A 7,394-nucleotide genomic window follows, 5' to 3' on the forward strand; every position below is an offset into this window, starting at 1 on the left:
CCTTGTTTATCTGCCCTTAAGTTAAATTCACCCAGGTTTGCAATCCCAGTCATTTCAATCTCCTGTGGAAGCTTCTATAAATACCCTTGCATAACTGGTTCAAATCCCCCTACTCCACTACACCAGACCTTCAATAATTCAGAACCAACAAAATTACATCTGTTGTAATATTGTCTTTAACACCATGTTGTTTTTCATTTCCTTTTATTTTTTGAATAAAATGTACACCCTCTGCCTCCAACTCCACACTATCTTAATATCCTGTGGTAGATGTGCTTGTTGTGTGTGAAACCATTCACTTCTTAATGGGCTTCAGAGACATCATACTCTTATTTTTCTTAGAAGAGCAATTTTCAACCTTTTTTAAAAATCTCATAGCACACATAAACCAATTACTAAAATTCTGCTGTACACCAAAAAATACATTGTTTGCAGATCTGACAAAAATAGGTAAATTTTTTAAAAGATTTTAATTTATTTATCTTTAGAGGGGAAGAGAGGGAGAGAAATATCAATGTATGGTTGCCTCTTGTGCGTCCCCTGCTGGGAACTGGCCTGCAACCCAGGCATGTGCCCTGACTGGGAATCAAACCGCGCTCCTTTTTTTTTTTTTTAATTTAATTATTTTTCAAGTACAGTATTCTGTCTTTTAGTCCCATCCCAGCCCCCCCCCCCTCCTTTATACTAGTTCCTGTAAATCCTTCCCCTTTTTCCCCTGAAATTGAACCACAGTCCTTTGGTTCAAAGGCCTGCACTCAATCCACTGAGCTACGCCAGCCAGGAAAATAGGTAGAATTTTGATTCATTCACACTGGATGGCTATTGTTGTGTTAGTTGTTGTCATTTTCTCATTTGATGATTGAAGGGAAAAGAGGACAGAAACCTCTAAATAGTCAGGTGTGTTTTTTATTTTTTTAAGATTTTATTTATCTTTAGAGGGCAAGGAAAGAGGGAGAGAAATATCAATGTATGGTTGCTTCTCATGCATCTCCTACTGGGAACTGGCCTGCAACACAGGCATGTGCCCTGACTGGGAATTGAACCGCAATCCTCTGGTTCACAGGCCCATGCTCAATCCACTGAGCTACACCAGCCAGGCCTACTCAGGTGTGTTTTTAAAAATTCTTGTGGTACTCCAACTTAAAATCACTGTCTCAGAACACTGGTTCATCAACAAAATAAAGTTTTACTTTACAAACTGTATTTTTTTACAAACTATATATTTTTTAAATGTTTTATTTTTAGAGGTAGGGAGAGAAACATTGATGTGTGAGAGAAATATCAATAGGTTGCCTCTCTCACACCCCCAACCCGGGGCCTGGCCTATAACCTGTGCCCTGACTGGGAATCAAACCAGTGACCTTTTGGTTTGCAGACCAGCACTCAATCCACTGAGCTACACCAGCCAGGGCACAAACTGTTTTTGTAAGTAAAACTTAACTGCAAAAAGAAAAGAACATTTGCTTTCTTGTTCTTGTGGAATTCTACTAAAGCTTCATTCTTTTCCCTTCTTCCAAGACAAAAATTCCAAGCCGCAGTTCCAAGCAGGGCCTCTCAGCTAGACCACGGCCCTTTATCTCCTGCTGTCTAGGTTTGCATGGCTGCCCCAATGTCACTTAAAGCACCAAACTTCTCTTCCTTTCCTGGAAACACATTCTCGACTTTTTCCATTTATGTTGACACCATTTTCAATTTCATCTAGTTTCCAACGGTAAGAATTATCTGACATTCCCACCCCCCAGGCCCATCAGTCATTGCTTCCGCCCTCACATACTGTAATCTGATCGATGCTTTTGTTACAACAGCCCAGCTCCACACTTAAATCTCTAAACACTGCCTTCATATTACTCCCTGTCCAGGAACTTTAACACCTGTCTAATCAAACACGGGCTCCTATTATCAATAAGACAGCATTTTCTAAATCAGCATTTTCTTTTAGCCTTTATTCTTCCCAGTAAGATACCCCCAATATAATCAGGCTGGGCATTTCCACGTGACAGCCTAATTCCTTCTCTCATTGAAGTTCCTTCTGACTCTTCACTTTATAACCAGTAACTAGCTAATGCCACCCTATACTGATCTTTTCAGCTCCAAATTCTTATATCTTAATTGAAGTTGTTTTTATGTAACTAGAAAGATAATGAGTGGGAATCAAACACACAAGAATACTACACCCTTCCAAGTTGTTGACTTGTTCCAAATGTTAAGAGGCTTGGATCTCTGCAGTTTATCTAGTAAAGCAAATTATTAGAGGTCTTGTACTGAAATGATCTCAACTTGCACTTGTCTGTGGAGCGCTGCTATTGCACAGAACATTTCTGCAACTCCTTCACGGCCAGTTTATGAGCCACATGTGACTCGTTACTCCAAAAATTTTTTAAAGCTGACGCATTACCCAACTTTATCATTTATCTATTTTGCAGACTTTTATTCTAGATTATTTCTGTAATTTCCAAGGTCCCATTCTCAGCCTTCTTGTTCTGTCCTTTAACTTTGCATTAATTCCCAGAATTTCTTGATCACCTCTGGGCAGAGAGTCCCCAAATCCACAACGTCAACTGTGCTTCTTGCTCTTAAGCTCCAGACCCACATTTATATCCACCGAGTAACGTCTCTGGATGGAAGCACTTCCAACCCAGTGTCCCCCAGATGAGCTTATTACTTCACCCTGAAACCTACACATCCTGTCCTCCCTATTCAGGTTAATGACACTGCTCACTTATACAGACTAGAATAGAAACTTGTCTTTACCTGTGACTCATCTTCGGTTAAGCACCCCTTGTCAAGTGCAGTGGTTAAGAGCACAGGCTCTGGAATGACTTTCTGGGTTCAAGTCCCAGTTCTAACTGCTGTGTGAATTTTGTCCTTTGTTTCCCTACATGGAAAATGGAGAAAATAATAGTGCCTTTTACAAAGTTGGGGTGACTAGATGTGTAATACTTAGAATAGTGCCTGACTCACAGTACATGCTTGATCTGTTGCCCCTTCTCCTCATGGCCAGTCCTTCTCGGAAGTCGAGCCCCAGTGATTCCCCTGAGAAACCTTCCCTCTTGCATCTCACCAGGCAGGTAGTTGACCCCGTTCTTCCTCTTGTCCCATTGTGCTCGGTCCTTATCTATTAGCAACACGCTCTCCTGTATTCCCCATTATTTGTTCAAGTGCATCCACTAAGCTGAAAATCCCCTTGAAGACCCGTTTCCCAATTCCTTGTGTATCTCAAACGCTGGGCACCACATCTGGGCACGCCAGGCGTGCTGTAAATGATGGCCCGGTCAATCTGGTCACTTACTAAGACCTGTCAGTTTTCCTCCCTGGATGTCGCTTGTCATCTTGCCTGTCCTATTCAAGTTCTAACCCTTACTTGCATGAATTACTGCAAAGCTGTCCTACTTTTGCCACTAAAATCATGAGTTGGAAGTCATTCCTCTTTGCAGAAACTTACCCATAAAATTAAAGTCCAATTTCCCTGCCAAGTATTCAAGGCCTTCCAAGCATTGGCCCCAAATTATTTCCAGCCTTATCTCCATTACTTCCTTCAAAAAAATGCTATGCTCTGGATTGCACTAGTCTCTTCCTTCTTCAACATATCTTTCATCCCCACTTTAAAAAAATTTTTAATTTATTCATTTGCCCCAGCTGGTGTGGCTCAGTGGATTGAGTGCTGGCCTGCGAACCAAGGGGTTGCTGGTTCGACTCCTGGTCTGGGCACATGCCTGGGTTGCAGGCCAGGTCCCCAGTTGTGGGTGCAGGAGAGGCAACCACACATTAATCTTTCTCTCCCTTTCTCCCTCCCTTCCCCCTCTCTAAAATAAATAAAATCTTTAGTTTCTTGAAAAGTAAGATTTGGGCCCTGGCTGGTGTAGCTCAGTAGATTGAGTGTGGACCTGCGAACCAAAGGGTCACTGGTTTGATTCCCAGTCAGAGCACATGCCTGAGCTGTGGGCTGGGTCCCCAGCTGAGGGTGTGCAAGAGGCAACCACACACTGATGTTTCTCTCCCTTTCTCCTTCCCTTCTTCTCTCTCTAAAAATAAATAGCTAAAATCTTAAAAAAAAAAAAAAGATTTGGTAATATTCGGCCCTGTGTATAGCGGCAACCAACCAGAGCCGCACTGCCAGCTGCCTGCTTCTCTCAGGGCACATATTTGTCACCTGGCCAGCTTTAAAAAAATCTGCCCACGGGGTAGTTGGTTAGCGTGTCATCAGAGCACATAACAGGAAGCAGCCAATGAACGCATAAATGGGTGCAACGACAAATCCATGCTTCTCAGTAAAATGCCTATCGTTAAAAAAACCAAAAAAAATCCCTCTACAAGTGGACAGTGAAGGAAAAAATCCCTTCTACAAGTGGAAGTAGATCAGGCTAGTGGTAGGACACCTGGCCCTATCTCCTGCTATAATACAAGACAAAGAACACCTGGCCCTGGCCGGCGTGGCTCAGTGGACTGAATGCCAGACTGCAGACCTAAGGGTTGTTGGTTCCGTTCTGGGTCAGAGCACATGCCTGGGTTGCAGGCCAGGCCCCCAGTAGGGGGCGTGCAAGAGGCATGTATCTCTCACACATCATGTTTCTCTTTCTCCCTCTCTTCCAAAATAAGTAAAATCTTTAAAAAATAAAGAAAGAACATCTGTCCTGTCCTGTGATGTCTTCTATTTCCAAAACTGTTTAACTTGAATCTCTCAGATCTAATTGTTTAGCAAAAATAGGAGCCAGAAGAACAATTTAAAGAACACTGTGAAAAAAAAACACAAAAGCCCACACTCTCCAGGACAACTGGCCCAATCTCTTCAACACAGCAGTGTTACCAAAAATGTCCTTCCAGGAACCCAGACTAAGAAAGAGGAGAGAGCACGGTGTGATGTACAGTTCCTGGATTGGATCCTGGGCTGGACCAACATCGGCTCTGAAGTTCTTTTCTTGGGACAACTGAGGAGATGTGAATATAGGTTTGTATCAGATTAAAGATATATTATTAATTTTAAGCACTTGTTATTTTGGCAATGTGTAAAATCTTGTTTTTTCAAATCTATATACTGAAGTAAAAAAGTTAAAAACAACTGTCTCTACACTTCTCCACCCATTTCCTGACCTCGAAAGTTTAGAATGGGTTGGCAAACATTTTGTAAAGGACCAAAAAAACAAATATTTGAGGCCTTGTGAGCCATAGTTCTGTGCAACTACTCATCTCTGCTGTTGGGATGTAACAGCAGCCACAGACAACCTAAGAGCAAATGGGTGTGGCTGTGTTCCAATGTGCATCTTTTTACAGGAGCCGACAGCAGGATACAAGCTGTGGTTTGCCAAACTCCAGTCTAGAACCAGTGGCACTCTTCCTGAAGTCTTCCCTGGTACCCACCACAATCAGGGGCTTCCTCTCCTCTGCTCACGTATCGCTTGTAAATCCCCCGAGGTCATTATAATGTCTTATTGTAACTCATCTCCATCAAGGAGTAAGTCTTTACAGGAAGGTGCCCTTTTGCTACATGAATTCTCCCTTCCCAACCCTAGTGAGTTCCTCGCAGAATATTCTGAATATTGTTTCCAAAAACCAAATCTACCCTAAAATAAAGATTTGGTATCATTCATGACCTCGACATTCAAAAGAATGAGCAGCAGGTTTTGAAAGTACTATTTTTGAAAGAAATTCAGAGGAAATTTTAAACACTGCTGGCATCACTGGAGTACATCTATTCCAGTGCCCTCTACTGTGTTGTTCTCACCACTGTTTTATAGTCAGGCCTTGTGTGTATGAAAGCACAGTGGAGACCCAGCTGGCTCAGGGGCGCCCTTACGCGCTGCCCTCTTAACACTAGAGTGTCTAGAGCACTATTAAATTTACAGAAGGTGCATGATAAACGCTCAACAAATTTAAAATGTAACACTTGGAGAGAAGAATACTCTTTCTTATGACAGGGAGAAGGCAGCAGCAAATGCCTATGAAGGGTTCCTCAAGGTTGGACCACCACAACGGATGGTCAGTCCGTCGTTCCCGGCTCCCTTCCTCACATTTGCTTTCCTGGTGAGGAGGCACTGCGGGGGGGAGGAGGGGGGCCGAAGGGAGGTTGATAGAGACTTCCTTGCCTATGATAGAATCCCAAGTTCCAAAACAAAGATGGAACAAGGGAGAAAGGTGCATGCAGACTCTGGAAAAAGCAAAAATCAGACCACTGGAGAGAGCGCTGGCTGTTACCAAACAGGAGACAGGAGAGATGAGGTAGGAGGGCCCCACAGGGCCAAGAAGATGGGAGGGGCCCACTAACCCCCAACAGACACCCTCCAACAGGGAGGTGAGCTCACCTTAGAGGTGAGCTCTAAGAAGACAAGGCTAGGTTGCAAAGGAAGGAGGAAGGCAGGGGAATGAAGGTGAGAAAAAGGCCCAAGCAGAGGAGAAACCTTCACAAGAAGGGGAGTGCTACTGAATTAAGAATTTAGAGTTGAGTGAAAGGTTTATTATTAGTGCAGTAAACACCATGGAACAGCACAAGTAGCATAATCAGCAACCTGCAGACACCAGTGCAAAGGGTGGGGACGCCTGACCTGAGCTTCCTGGATCCGCCTGAGGGTGACAGCAGAGGGAAGGGACAGGGTAAGGCTCGGGGGCAGCAGGGAGTGAGCCTGTTAAGTGTAGTGACCAGGTTAAGTATAGCAGCGTTTTCAAATTCCTGAGCACAAGGTCCTGGAACTGAAATGTGTGACTGCTCCCCACTCCCTTCCAGCTGTCTCCCTCCACCCTGGTACCAGTGGGACCATGGCCCAACTGCGCAGAGCGACAGCAAGCTGACCTGGAATAACGCTCCAAGAGAAGAAACTATTTGATGGCCATCTCTCTTCCACCCCACTCCCACCTGCATACTGAAACAATCACACCCACTATTCCTCCTTTTCTCTTACTCTGTCAACAGTCACCCCAGAGGTCACGGAATGCCCCAGGAGGCCTGAAATGGAGTGGCAGTCCTTAATGGGCACGGGTGAGACAGAGTCCTCACTGCCTGTATTCAGAGACAAAGACTTAATTTCTATTCCACCTTGCCCAGTGAAGGTTAGAAGCCGGCTGTACATCTCCAAGGAAATGGGGGATGGGAATTTCTTCGAAATTAATACTCTAAATCCAGAGTTTTGCGATGAGACCTCGGAAGGAAGGGCCAGGAGCAAAGTTTTGCAGAGGGCTCAGGCATCAATGCTGGAATAGAGGCGGCTCCTCATCTCAGATGGGGTTTGGAGGGCTGGGGCGACATTCGTTCAGTCAAGGACGCCCTTGGCCCTTTCTATATTAAAGCCAAAGGTTGTGCTGAAAAGGGAAAATATAAAACAGATCCCACCCTGGTCCCACCCTATCCAGAACCCCCACCACAGGAACAGCAAAAGAAAAGGCATGTTTTGTTAATTTTTTTTTCG

The 7,394-nt window shown here is 44.2% G+C and overlaps 1 long non-coding RNA gene across 4 annotated transcripts in view; it reads left to right on the forward strand.

The window, feature by feature from the left end:
* Positions 1 to 7,354, forward strand: part of LOC119040332 (uncharacterized) — an 11,807-nt gene extending 4,453 nt beyond the window's left edge. For 2 of the 4 annotated variants that reach the window (XR_008391035.1, XR_008391032.1), the window contains 4 exons: positions 4,822 to 4,945; positions 5,913 to 6,018; positions 6,090 to 6,213; positions 6,716 to 6,801. This is a non-coding gene — a long non-coding RNA (uncharacterized LOC119040332). Of the gene's footprint in view, positions 1 to 4,821; positions 4,946 to 5,912; positions 6,019 to 6,089; positions 6,214 to 6,715 lie in introns of all 4 variants that reach the window. The other 2 variants (XR_008391033.1, XR_008391034.1) reach the window with 2 other exon arrangements.
* The last annotated feature ends 40 nt before the right edge of the window (positions 7,355 to 7,394 follow it).

The sequence above is a fragment of the Artibeus jamaicensis genome, unplaced genomic scaffold (assembly GCF_021234435.1).
Source record: "Artibeus jamaicensis isolate MK-2021 breed Jamaican fruit bat unplaced genomic scaffold, CSHL_Jam_final contig_233, whole genome shotgun sequence".
Classification (NCBI taxonomy): Eukaryota; Metazoa; Chordata; class Mammalia; order Chiroptera; family Phyllostomidae; genus Artibeus; species Artibeus jamaicensis.